Genomic DNA, 15017 nt, shown 5'->3' with positions numbered 1-15017 from the left:
TAACTAATACTGCCATTTCTCCCCCATTGCTTCAGCTGAGAAAGACACTTCCAGAGCTGGCATGGGGAGGATTAGACTGCATTTCATTTGGAGTGTATTTTTTTATACAAGTCTGCCTGCAAAACAAAAGAAAGTACATTCAGATCACAAGGTAGCTCAATGACTAAAGGCACTGTCACTGTACCTCTGGCCTGAGCTTCATCACCAGTACACACATCATGAAAGGAGAGAATTGGCTCCTACAAGCTTTCCTCTGATATCCACACACATGCCATGCATACATGCACGAGAACAGATGTGCACTCATGCGCATGAGCACACACACACACACACACACACACACACACACACACACACACACACGCATGCACGCACGCACATGCACAAATAAGTGAATAGATACATGTAATAAAAGGGACGTATATTCAAAGATTCCCATGTAAACTAACTCAACATTGTGGTTGATCAGGACCCAGCACGAGCTGTAGTTGTGTAGAAACGCCAGGGCTGCATAAAAATTTCTAACTTGACACCTTGGACATGGCTTAAAATGAAAGAAGGTTTAGGTCAGGAAAATGAAGAGTCACATCTCGTTGGAAGCTTTTGTTCCACAGAGGGGAAGAAACTACATGGAGTCTATGACTTCAACTGTCACATAGAGTGACCACCAGGACTCCTCAGGTAAATGCAGGACTTCATGGAGACAAACTCTCAGAGGGGTCTTCTAAGGGGAAACTTGGAGATTCTGTGGCCTGCTACCTCCAGTCTAGGAGGAACTTGTAGAGAGGCCCCAGTAATCAGTCTCTCTTTGTTCTGAAAAGTATGTCTTCATGTGCCATCATGCCATGCCTGCATCACAGGCAGCATGAATGCCACACCAGAGTGGCCTCTGAGCACTCATGGCTCTTCAGAGCCCACTCCATGTCTGAACCCAAATCCTCATCTATTAGCTTCCATCTTGTTTGTAGAAGGCTGTACCGCTTGTGTTTGGAAAACCAACACTATATTCCACAGAAAGCTTGATGAGAGGGAATATGGTTTACTGGGGTTGAGGAGGTAAATTCAGGTAATTAAAGAGATAGGAACCAGGAACCTCTTGGCCTAATGGTGAAAGAAATGACAGTGTTTGATAGAATGTGATAGGTAGCTGATGCATTCATTAGTCAGTGGTTGAAAAGCCATAGCTTTCAACTGGGATTAGATTCGATGGTTATCTCTCCCTATTCTCTCTCTCTCTCTCTCACCACTTCTAGGCTGACCTAGTAACACATTTCTCAATGTGAAGTGGCATTGTAGACCCCAGAACTCATCATTCACACATTTCACTAGAAGAGCTCATTTTGGCTTCTGGACATGAATTCCAATGAATTCCAGCCTCAGAACCATGCTGGCTCTGTCTCTGAACCCCACAATCTGGTAGGCACCATGAACTACCCAGAAGCATGGCTGCATCACAAGGAATGAGAGCCCTCGTTGTAAGCCCTGAGCCTGTGCCAGGAGGGGAATCTTGGCTTCACCGAGCTATCCTCATCTATTTTTTCGGAGCTCGGCTCCTCAGCCTGTCTAGTGAGTGCCGGTGACTTCACCCTGGGTCTCTGCTTTCCCTTCCTTGCTCTCTTTACTTTTCGTGGACAGCAGCTGCCGCCAGCCCACAGCACTGATCTGAGACGCCGGGTTACAGCTGGACCTCTCCCAAGGGCCGATTTTACACCAGTGAGTCAGGTTCCAAATATTCCCTACTTCATGGAAGATAAATAAACTATACTGAGGAAATGACTCTTAGGTCTAGAAGTCCCCAGACTGGCCAGATATCATTGTGAAAATTGGTTGCACTGTTTGGTTTGGGTCTATGAAATCAGTTTGTGGGGGTGAGGATTTTCCATTTCTGTGCATCATGGTTTTCTGAAGCTCGAATGGAGGTCACAGCTCAGATTCACTTATGAAAAATGCAGCTTCCTTGTACAGAAAGAGGAAATCCTGCTGCTCTTTAGATTCTAATTTTTTCTCCACTTCACCCTCCTCATCTTCAATCCTTCACCTCCCACCTTTAGAGCTCAGAGATCTGCAGCCAGAGGTTAAATAAAGGTGCTATGCCTTTAAAACCAGAGACAGCAAATGGGTTTTAATAACCCAACGGGATCTTGGTCATCATAACATTTAATCTGCATTATATCCCATTTCCTAATCACTGTTTCTATTCCAATTGTGAGCAGTGAGCGGGCGAGTGGGATGTTTCAGACAAGTGCCAGTAAAACAAGTTTGCCTTACAGCTGGCGAGCCTCAGACAACGCGACAACGCGCTCACAGTGCCTTCTGGCCACATTCAATCAGATGATCCCATAAACTCAAAATAATCACCCCTAATACTAATACCTCTTCTTCTTCATTGTTGCCGGTCGCTATGGCGCTGCATTCGACTATGAAAAATTCACCGCCATTATTACCCTCTGTCTCTCTCTCTGAAATGTGATCTAATTGCAGAATCCACACCTGTTCCACAGTTCAATAGAATTCAGCTTTCACGGAGGCAGACTTTCAAATCACACACACACACACACACACACACACACACACACACGTACAGTTGTGCACACACACATAGGCAATTACCCAGGGGTTTAGTTGAGGCCAAAAAAATAAATTAATAAAGAGGGTGAGTTTATCAGAAAATAATATGGGGAGGAGGGAAGGCAGTGCTGCGTGGTCACTGGAAGATTGCTGATGGGTGCATAAATAAGGCATGCTGGAACATCTGTTCTTTGTTGTGCATTCAGCTTTTTAATGTGTTCAAAGAGCAGCTCTGACGCATCGCTGACTACCACTCCCCATCCGAGCAACATTCTACCAGAAAATAATAAACCTTCCTGGTGGGGTGCAGGGAGCCAAGGCATTCGGGCAATGCCATTAATTTGGAAATATCTCTTTTTTCTAGGATTTTAAAATCTCTCCCTCTCTCTCTTTGAACATTGCACAAATTTGGGACCCAGCCTAGTATCCCTGTCAGCCTAAACATTTATTCAGTCTGAATTCAGCCTTCTTTAAAAACAAAAAAAACAAAACAGCAAAGAAAGGGGAGGCATTCGAGTCAAAGTTTATATGCCTCCTGCCTCCCTTCAGGGTTGGCTCTTAATTCTATTAATGTTAGCTCCTATCTATTGGGATTATTTTTGTTAACATGCTCCAGGATTTATTTGCACTGATGAAATTCAGAGGCAGCTGAGGCCCCTGACAGTTGAACAATATTGGCCGGTTATTTTGATACAGTGTGGCAGGCAGCAAAAGCTTAAAAATCAGGGCATTCGAAACGGAGGGGAAACCAGCTTGAATTCTAAAATAAAATTTTAGCAGCATGGATTTCTCTTGCCATAGGCTATGAGGCTACTATGAATTCCAGATGCATTTCCCGAGCTGTCAATGAGGTGGAAAGATGGGATTGGCATTATGAAGATTTGTTGCGTTGCGGCTCCATTCTGTGTAATTGCAATGGAAGGTATAGACATTAAGCCACCACCCAAGAAGAGCTGTTTGTGTACACATGGTATGGAAACAGCTCACCAGACAACCATAGGACCAGGATGGGGGGTTCTTTTATGCCACTTAATTTGGCTTTTACATGTCTTCCCTTTTAGGTCACAGCTCAGAGGCACTGCAGTCCGGATGAGATGGAGATAGCTTCCAATGGGCTTGGCTAAGACTTTTGAAAGGAAGGTAGGATCTATTGGGGATGGGCAGTTATACAAATTCTCCCTTTGCAGCCTTCACTCCTTATCTTCTCCAGTATCTAGACTCCAGTCCTCATGTACTTGGGTAGCTATCCCTCTTCCATTACCAATGGAAGCTCCCATTTGATCTATGTTTCCATATGATCGATCTCCTTAGGTTCTCCTAGCAGCCTTACAATGTTCAGTATCGACATGGTGTGATTTAGGGGTGGGGAGATGATGCAATGTGAACAGTGCTATTGTGTGAGTATGGGAGGCTAAGTCCAGATGTTCAGCTCCACATAGTATTCAGTCATGGAGGGGCTTTTATGATCTACATCTGGATGGATGGAGATAAGCAAATTGTGGGTTCTCAAATGGTGAGCTCTTGGTACACCAAAAGACCTCACTCAAAAATAAGGTGGAAAAGTGATCAAGAAAGCCACACAATTCTAGCTTCTAGTCCACATGCACATACACACATGTGTACACACACAACAATAATGTCATTTAAGGATATGGGGTTTGTGATAGCTGAAAGTAATGATGCTATATTTGAATATGTTGCTGCTTAAGAGTCACAGAGGCCAAAGAAATGGCTGTACAGTTAAAAGCACTGCCTGCTCTTCCAGAGGACCCAGGATCAGTTCCCAGCACCCACATGGAGGTTCATATGTTCATGACTCCAGTTCCGGGGCATCCAGTGCTTTCTTCTGGCCTCTGTGGGCACCAGATGTACATGCAGGCAAAACATCCAAACACATGAAATAAAAATAAGTAAATCCCTTTTACATTGTACAGAGTATCAGGGTATAGTGGTTTGGTGCACACAAAGAATTCCAACACTGGGAGTTCAAGGTCAGACTTGAGTACAATACAACTCTACCTCACAAAAAGATGCAAACAAAAACAGTCCCAAAGGGTAACAGTTCTCCAAACAGCCAATGGCCTTTGTGTTGTGCTGCTAGCTCTACAGTGACTGTGCTCACACACTGCAGTGACTGTGTTCATGGCACTGCAGTTACTGACTGTGCTCACAGCACTATAGTGACTGAGCTCACCACTACAGTGACTATGCCCACAGCACTGTGGTGACTATGCTCACGCCACCATTGGTAACTGTGCTCAGGGCACTACACAGTGGCTGTGCTCACGGCACTAAACTTGAGTGCTCCACTATATACTTTCAGTACCACCAATATGTGAGCAAACCATTATTTAGGAACAGCTAAGAAATTTTTAACAAAATTTAATTACCTTAAAATTAAAAGGTTTTTTTTTTTTTAGATCATACACAAACCTACTTGCATCTTCAGTATTCAGTGGTAATTACAGTAACAACCCCTGAGGATCTACCGAAGTTATCAACCAGTCCCTTCCTACTGCATAAGAACTTTTTTTTCTCATTGCCTCAGTGAAGCACTCTGTAGACAATGTCTCAGGTAAAAGCCTGCTCACCAGTTCCCTCAACACAACACTATCCAGGCCAAGAATGGAAATTGGAACAGGCTTGAATTTCATGTCTTATGGATAAACCCCACAGTAGGAGAGGTAGCCTGTCCGTGCTGATGTTCCCACGTGTTCCCAAGCTCAGCTTCGCCTTGATCAGGATGTCACAGAAACAAAGGCCTTAACTGGGGGTTGTGTGGGTCAGATACTGAATTCTGGTGTGTGAGTCAGCTGCCTGGCCTCATGACCTGCTCCCAAATGTGAAGTTCTGTAAGGCCCAGAGGAATATGACCCTGTCCCTTAGACATGGAGGAATTAGGGCTTAGTATTGGGAAAAGCAAGCCACTGATCTTCTTTGTGGGTAGGTGGACCTCTTTGTGAATCACCTTAAGTTTAAGACAATAAACTTGACCAAGGAATTGCCATATCCCTAGGACCTGAAACAAGAGCTTGCAGAGTTCTACTGTCTCTGTCTTCTTCTCTTTAGTATGATTTGGAAGCACTGTCTCAATGCTAGAGCTACTAATGGTGGTGGTAAGGACATCACTGAGACCACTCCACTCAGCTTGCTTCTTCTCTTCCTTTTTCACTAGGTGCCAATCTTGAGGTCATTCATAATGAAATTTTCCATGTTTCAGAATCTTCCCCTGAGTGAGCCCCTAGCCTACCTGCATCTGAATCTCTGGTTCACTTAACACTGTTGTTGCTTTTGTAGAGATAACCATTATTGTACACTGTTTGGGCAGGGTGTGTTATTTGCTAACATACCTGTTACCGGAGCTTGTTTGGTTAACATATTTTTCAACTGAAATTATGTGAATGCCATATTAGTTACATTTCGGTTGTGATAAAATGCTGTGAGGGTTTGAATGAGATGTCCCTTATATTCTGGGACATTTGAATACTTGGTCCCCATTTCCTGTGCTTTGGGGAGACTAAGCAGGTGTATCTTTGATGGAGGGAGTGGATCACCAGGAGCTGCTTGGAGGTTGAAAAGCCTGCCACCATCCTCTCTCTCTCTCTCCTCTCTCTCTCTCTCTCTCTCTCTCTCTGCTTCCTATTTGAACTTGGAGAGTCTTAACCCTCTGTAGCTATAAGCTTCATAGAAACACTTTCACCTGTCAACTGCTTGGCTCTGTGTTTTATTACAGCAATAGAAAAGTAACCAATGCAAATACCCAGACAAAAAAGGATGTGTATCAGTTTACAGTTCCATAGGAGAAGAAAAGGGGTGGGGAGTGGCCAATCACATCATCTTCACACCAGAAGAGGAGCAGTCTATAGACACCCCCAGTGCTGCACTTCACCTAGAGATTCTTAGCCTCCGCAACAGACCAAAGGGGGACAAATGTTCAAACACATACTCATTTGGGGGATATTCTCATTCAAACCATCAGAGATGCCTTGAGTTGAGATAGAACACATTATATTTTTTCTCACTAGTAAATATTGCATTATTCGCTAGGCATTAATCCCAGCACTCGGGAGGCAGAGGCAGGAGGATCTCTGTGAGTTCGAGGCCAGCCTGGTCTCTAGAGCGAGTGCCAGGATAGGCTCCAAAGCTACACAGAGAAACCCTGTCTCAAAAAACCAAAAAAAATTGCATTATTCTACCAGACATTTTTATTTAAAAATTTTCATACAACAGCAGGACATTAAGGAAAATTAAAACTGTTAAGTGAGATGTAAGTATTGTTGACAGGTGTAGAAGTTGGAGTGCTCTAACAGAAGGTCCAACCCTAAGTGACTTAAACAATAAGGAGGAAAGCTTGGTAAGGATTTTTCTTCAGCCTGGAGGAGTAGACCCCAGGAAATAATCAAATTGAGGGCTGAAATCAACAAAGTAGAAACAAAGAAAATAATACAACGAATCAATGAAACAAAGAGTTGATTCTTTGAGAAAATCAACACGATAGACAAACCTTTCTCTAAACTAACCAAAAGGCAGTGAGAATATATAAATTGATAAAATCAGAAATGAAAAAGAGGACGTAACAACGGACACCAAAGATATCCAGAGAAATCATCAGGTCATACTTTGAAAACCTGTACTCCACAAAATTGAAAAATTTAAAGGAAATGGACAATTTTCTGGATAGATATCACTTACCAAAATTAAATCAAGAATAGACAAGCAATTTAAATAGACCTATAACCCCTAATGAAATAGAGGCAGTCATCAAAAGTCTTCCAGCCAAAAAAAAAGCCCAGGGCCAGATGGTTTCAGTGCAGAATTCTACCAGAAATTCAAACCAGAGCTAATACAATACTCTTCAAAGTGTTCCACACAATAGAAACAGAAGGGTCATTGCCAAACTCTTTTTATGAGGCTACAATCACCTTGATACCCAAGCCACACAAAGACCCAACTAAGAAAGAGAATTACAGCCCAATATCCCTCATGAACATTCATGCAAAAATACTCAATAAAATACTGGCAAATTGAATCCAAGAACACATCAGAAAAATCACCTACCATGGTCAAGTAGGCTTCATCCCAGGCATGAAGGCATGGCTTAACATACCAAAATCCATCAGTGTAAACCACCATATAAACAAACTGAAAAAGAAAAGCCACATATATGATCATCTCATTAGATGCTGAAAAACCTTTGACAAAATCCAACACCACTTCATGATAAAGGTCTTGGAGAAATCAGGGATAACAGGAGCATACCTCAACATAATAAAAACAATATACAGCAAACAAACAGCCAACATCAAACTAAATGGAGAGAAACTCAAAGCTATTCCTCTAAAATCAGGAACAAGACAAGGCTGTCCACTCTTTCCATATCTCATCAATATTATACTTGAAGTTCTAGCTAGACCAATAAGACAACATAAGGAGATCAAGGGGATACAAATTGGATAGGAATAAGTCAACCTTTCACTATTTGCAGATTATATGATAGTCTACATAAGTGATCCAAAAAACTCTGCCAGGGAACTCCTACAGCTGATAAACACTTTCAGCAAAGTGTCAGGACACAAGATTAACTCAAAAAAATCAGTAGTGCTACTATATACAGAGGATAAATGGACTGAGAAAGAAATCAGAGAAACATTACCCTTTACAATAGCCACAAACAACATAAAATATCTTGGGTAACTTTAACCAAACAAGTTAAAGACCTGTATCATAAGAATTGAGTCTTTAAAGAAAGAAATTAAAGAAGATACATGAAAATGGAAAGATCTCCCATGCGCTTGGATAGGTAGGATCAAAGTAGTAAAAATGGCAATCTTACCAAAAGCAATTTATAGATTCAATGCAATCCCCATCAAAATAACAGCACAATTCATCACAGACCTTGAAAGAACAATACTCAACTTTATATGGGAAAAAAAGAAACCCAGGATAGCCAAAACAACCCTGTACAATAAAGGAATATTCAGAAGCATCATCATCCCTGACTTCAAGCTCTATGATAGAGCTATAGTCCTGAAAACACCTTGGTATTGGCACAAAAATAGACAGGAAGACTAATGGAATCGAATTGAAAACCCAGATATTAATCCACATACCTATGAACAACTGATTTTTGACAAAGAAGCTAAAATTATACAATGGAATAAAGAATGGTGCTGGCATAACTGGATGCTGGCATGCAGAAGACTGCAGATAGATCCTTACCTATCACCATGCACAAAACTTAAGTCTAAATGGGTCAAAGACTTCAACATAAATCCAGCCACACTGAACATATTAGAAGAGAAAGTAGGAAATATCCTTGAATGAATTGGTACAGGAGACTGCTTCCTGAACATAACACTAGTAGCATAGACACTGAGATATCCAATTAATAAATGGGACCTCCTGAAACGGAGAAGCTTTTGTAAAGCAAAGGACACAGCAAGACAAAACAGCAGCCCACAGAACGGGAAAAGATCTTCACCAGCCCTACATCTGACAGAGGGCTGATTTCCAAAATATACAAAGAACTCAAGAAGTTAGTCACCAAAACTCCCAACAATCCAATTAAAAAGTGGGGTGCAGAAGTAAATAGAGAATTTTCAATTGATGGATCTAAAATGGCTGCAAGACACTTCAGAAAGTGCTCAACATCCTTAGCCACCAGGGAAATGCAAATCAAAACAGCTCTGAGATACCATTTTGCACCTCTCAGAATGGCTGAAATCAAAAGCACCAATGACAGTTGATGCTGGAGAGGATGTGGAGAAAGGGGAACACTCCTCCACTTCTGGTGGGAGTGCCAACTTGTACAGCCACTTTGGAAATGAGTATGGCAACTCCTCAAGAAAATGGGAATCAGTCTACCACAAGATCCAGCAATTCCACTCTTAGGTATATACCCAAAAGAAGCACATTCATACAACAAGGACATCTGTTCAACTATGTTCATAGGAGCACTATTTTTAATAGCCAGAAACGGGAAGCAGCCTAGAAGCCCCTCAACCAAAGAATGGATAGAGAAAAATGTGGTACATTTACACGATGGAGTACTACTCATCGGAAAAAAAACAAAACAAAACAAAACAATGGAATCTTGAAATTTGCAGGAAAATGGATGGAACTAGAAGAAACCATTCTGAGTGAAGTAACCCAGTCACAAAAAGACAAACATGGTATGTACTCACTCATATGCTGATTTTAGACATAGAGTAAAGGATTACCAGCCTACAATCCACACTGCCAGAGAAGCTAGTAAACAAGGAGGACCCTAAGAGTCTCCTGAAGAAGGGGAAAGGGACAAGATCTCCAGAGCAAATTGGGATCATGGGGGAGGGGAGAGGGAGCTAGCAGAAAGAGAAGGGGCAAGAGGAGGAAAACTTGAGGGAACATGAAGATTGAGTGGGGAGAAGACTAGAGAAGAGGAAGAAAACAGATACCTTGATAGAAGGAGCCATTATAGGTTTAAAGGGAAATCTGGCACTAGGGAAATGTTCTAAGCAGTAGTGGAGAGGCTATGTTAAAAAGACCTTCCCCTATAAGAAGATTGATGACTACCTTATATGCCATCCTAGAACCTTCATCCAGTAGCTGATAGAAGCAGAAGCAGACACCCACAGCTAAACACTGAGCAGAATTCCTGGAATCCCGTTGGAGAGAGGGAGGAGTGTTGAGCAAAGGTGTCAAGACCAGGCTGGGGAAATCCACAGAAATAGCTGACCTGAATAAGGGGGGAGCTCATAGACCCCAGACAGACTTCTCAGAAACCAGCATAGGATGGAACTAGGCCCCCTGAATGTGGGTGTCAATAAGGAGGCCTGGGAAGTCTATGAGGCCTCTGGTAGTGGAACAGTATTTATCCCTAGTGTATGAATACACTGATTCCCTATATAGGGATTCTCTCTCATCCTAGACATACAGGGTGGGCCTAGGCCCTGCCCCAAATGATGTGACAGAGTTTTATGATCCCCCATGGATACCCTCACCCTTTCTATGGCACAGAAGAGGGATGCAATGGGGGCTGGTGGGAAGCATAGGAGGATGGGAGAGAGAGGGAACTGGGATTTATACATAAAATAAGATTGTTTATAATTTAAATTAAAAGAAGAATGTTTCTTTATTGATAAGAAGTCCAGAAGTGAGAAAATTTGAGAGTTTGACTGTTCAGTTATTTAATAATAGCATCAAAGTGTAGAAACTTCCTCTCTCTTTCTGTTTCTTCATGTACAATATGAATATCACATTCCTGGCATTCAGAAAACACCCATAACATGTAGCTAACAGCCAGATAAGTGGAAGGGGATACAGGACTTCCTTGGTTCCAAACACAGTAAAATATTGACCGAGCTCCCTTGATAGACATCACTCATGTGAGTCTGACAAGAGGTTTTACTATTGTTCTGTCTTAGAACAGTAACTGACAGCAAGAATAAAGATAGCTTAAGTGGCATCCATCAATGCCCAGGCACAGCTGAGTCCACCCTTCTCAGGAGTGCAAAGCTGCCCTAACCTTGATCAGAACTGGATTTTGTCATTGATCATGCAGTGGAGTAATGGATGGATGGATAATGCTCATGTGTATGCAGGTGACTTAATGCTACAAAATTCTACTGAAGAGTAGCGATGTAACTCAGTCGGTACAGTCTAAACAAAGCTTGAGTTCTCTGTGCAACACTCTAGCCACAGGGCCATTTGCCTACTTGTAATCACAACACTCAGAAAATAGAAACAGGAGGATCCAAAGTTCAAGGCCATACTCAGAGACACAGCAAGTGCATTGGGGCCTGCCTCAAAAGGAAGTCAAAATGCAAAAATGAAGGAAGGAGAAAGTGAAGAGGGAGGGAGGAAGGGAGGAAGAGAGGAAGGAGGTGTCTATAGATTTTCTGGCCATGGATTCCTCCTGGTGGTTTTGATTTATAGTAGCTAACTTATGTCTGAGAAGCATGATTCAATAATGGCTTAGGGAGTAAGTTATCTTCTTATAAATTCATTACAAATCACTTAGAGTATAGTTAATGTGTGTGTTGTGTGTACAGTCTAGAGATATGACTAATGTTTGTGTTGTATATAAAGTCTAAATATAAATACATGTGTGGATACATAAACAGATACCAAAGCTAGGCATGTATGCTGATGACACCAGCAGGATGCACAATAGTCTGGCTGAAAAAAGCACAGATTTCAGTTGAACTTCATTTCTAATGTCATAAGTGACTTTTAAAGCTGGTGGGATAAAAGGAAATCATTTTATTTTATTAAATATAATCACTTTGACTATGTTGGCATGGTTTACATACAGGCTAAGCTGTTTGTCTATAGTTCCTACATATATGTAAATATATTTATGAGAAAATAATTCCTTCTAAATTCAGGAATTTTTGAATATCTGAAAGACAGTTTTTTCCCCAAGCACATAGATGTCCAAGGGAATTAACAAGAACTCAAATGCCCATTAGGCATGTATTCTGCAATGAGTTTCACACACTGGGAAGACCAGTAGGTCTTCATGGCTCCTAGAACTGTGCAGGGTAGCTGTGCTATTTACCATTCTATTATGGTTTTAAAGTTTCCAGTGTGTCATATGTGGTTTCTTAGTGGTTGATATGTTTGGGGAGGTCCATTTCGTGTTCCATTCATGGAAGTAACAATCAAGGAATCAATCTGCTGTCAATGTTAAATTGTTTTATTTTTATTTCTAGCCACTATAAGGCATCTGAAGTATATTTGGGAAAACAGCCTCACTGAGATTGTATCATTTCTTTAAGATAAAATTACTGCGTAAGAAATTGCCCCGCTGAAGGACATTCATATTTCAAAGAATTTGATTCAAATTTCGCGTGAGAAAGTCTGCATGAATCCTTTCTCTTTTTCTCACACCTTCCTCAACACCACAGATAAATAATGGTCACAATTTCCTTGTGGGGAAGTTCCTATTTCACTCCTTTGATGATTTTTGAATTGTGTTGCTTGTTTTGTTGTTGTTGTTGTTGAGATTTAGGAGTTCTTTATCTATTCTGAATATTATTCCTTGATTGTGTACATGGTTTGCAAATCCTTTCTCCTATTCAGTTCACCACCTTTTTACTCCTGAACTTGAATGAACTCTAGGATCAGCCCCATGGTTTTTAAAGGCATAGTAGACAAATACCACAAAATACACTTGGGTTTGTAATTAATATCTCCAATCCAATAGGATCATCATGGTTGTTGTCTTCATCCTCTTCCTCCTCCTTATTTCCCTTCTCCTCCTCACTATCATCATCCAGTGTTGGAGGAAGAACTAACTTGAAGAGTGTAGCATGAAATTTCTAACTTGACAAATATCCCTGGAGTGATCTAGTTTCCAAGTGTTTATCCCCTTTTTTTGACAACACATTTTTAGTTCCACTGGAGGTGTCCTATGTGTCAGACAGTCCTTGTACCTCTCCACATCTTCTTGTGTCAAGTATCTTTTGTTTCAGTCATTGTCATGGCAACCATAAATTCAGGACTCACATGGTGTCTTTGTCCCTTGCATTCTGTGCTGGGATTTCCTGGTGCTGGATGAATCATACATCTGAGAATCTGCCTGCTACACAAGTGTGATGCTTTACTGGTAGGTTCCTTCTCATTGTCTCTCATGTGAACAACTCTTGAGATACATTCTACCTTGCTCACAGGAGGCCGAGGGAAATTTGTGTTCAAGTGACAACAATCTACCTCAATAACCTACTTGTGTGGGTGTTCTGCCTTTTGTGTTCTTGTTCTTTTGTTTCTTCTTCTTCTTCTTCTTCTTCTTCTTCTTCTTCTTCTTCTTCTTCTTCTTCTTCTTCTTCTTCTTCTTCTTCTTCCCTGATCCGCAACTATTTTTCTTCTTACTCTTACTCACATTACAAAATAAGCTGCCTGTATGTAAACCATTAGCCAACCTCTGCTTTTAAAAAATAATCCGATAAAAACAGCATGATTTCCTGTGACATAAAGACTCAGTCTATAGTAAGATATGGTGACAACATGCCTATAATCCAAAAAGCCCAGTACTAGAGAGGCCAATATATGAAAAAGACCATTACATGTTTGAGGTCAGCCTGGGTATATAGTGAGATTTAGGCCAGATTGAGCTACATATAAGACTATTTGAGCAACAACAAAAGTTGTGGTTACACTTCTCTTGGAAAGTGTTACATTTTCCCAGCTGATGCCTACTTACCCCCTTGACCCTTTGACATCCTGTAGTAGTATATTTACAACTTCCTTGAGCTCAAGTTTCTTATTTCTCTTTTTTGGCAGGATTCCTGGCATCCCAAGTTGACCTTGACCCTGCCAAGTAGTTGAAGATGGCCTTGAACTTCTGATACTTCTACCTTCATGGCCTCAGTACTGAAATTATAGATTTGTCTTCCACACCCAGCTGGCTTTGTTTGTGTGTTTCTGCATTCTTTTTGGACAGAATCTAAGATAATCCCCATCCCAGTGCTCTGTGAAAGAGCCAGGTTCACAAATTTTAAACAAGTAACTAAAACAAAGACTTAAAACACACCCATTTGTCTTTGGTCTAGGGCTGGCTAGCTTGCCACATGCTGAAGTTTTCAAGAATATCATGAAATGGTAAAGCCAATAAAAGGGCTAACATGAAGCCTTCCACATGGTCCATCTACAACTCACACCCCACTCTGCATGGTCTCTTGGAGAGCAGGTTTCATAGTATCCCAACAGCTCTCTTGAAAACATTATCCTTGCACTTCATCTTTTCCCCCTCATCTGTTTCACTGTTTATCATAGGCTACAGGTATTGGTAATGATTTAGACCTTCTAAATCAACTATTAGATACTACTTTCCATGTCCTATATAAAGTCCCATCTTGATTAGATGCATAGCTTTGAGGTCTTGGGACAATCATAGTAATATTACATGTACAAAGGATGGAAACTTCAGGTTCTGAGCTCTAAGGTCTGTCATTGGGGATAGAATTATGTGACTGTAGCAATGGGCCCCAGTGCGCAGAAAACAGGCAGAAAAATGACAAGATCTTAAATGTAAGTTCATTCTCAGCTTCAGGAATAGCAGACTTGGAACTGAAGACTGGCTTTTCAGCACTTCAGTTCTTGTTTAGCTCTTTGTTGGGGATTGAAAACATAAGCATCCTCTCTTGTGACTCTGTTTGCACAAGCTCGCCATAACTCTTTCTGTATTTGGGGGCCTCAATAGAGAGAGAAAAGGATGATCAAACTGATGAAGAGAGAATAGGGAAATAAATAGAGTAATTACGAGCTAGAGTAACAAATACTACTTAGGCAGATACCAATTATTTCTACAAAATCCACAATTTATGGAAAGAAATCTCAATGTTTACATATTGATCAGCTTTTATTCATACCCAAAGAGAATACTTGTAATAAAGATTTCTCACAGTTTGGGGGAGTGTATTACATTGATGTGTCAGATTGCTGCTCCGTTTCTTCTTATTTTCACC

At 41.2% G+C, this 15017-nt stretch overlaps 1 long non-coding RNA gene across 1 annotated transcript; it reads left to right on the top strand.

The window, feature by feature from the left end:
- Positions 1–1616: 1616 nt before the first annotated feature.
- LOC107978458 lies at positions 1617–13953 on the top strand. The gene is made up of 3 exons (XR_003481024.2): positions 1617–1713; positions 3630–3708; positions 13834–13953. It is a non-coding gene; the product is annotated as an uncharacterized LOC107978458 (long non-coding RNA).
- Positions 13954–15017: the final 1064 nt, after the last annotated feature.

Source organism: Cricetulus griseus (genome assembly GCF_003668045.3).
Source record: "Cricetulus griseus strain 17A/GY chromosome 1 unlocalized genomic scaffold, alternate assembly CriGri-PICRH-1.0 chr1_0, whole genome shotgun sequence".
In the NCBI taxonomy this organism is placed as follows: Eukaryota; Metazoa; Chordata; class Mammalia; order Rodentia; family Cricetidae; genus Cricetulus; species Cricetulus griseus.
The sequence above is the reverse complement of the archived record's forward strand: the minus strand, read 5'-3'. Positions and strand labels throughout refer to the sequence as shown.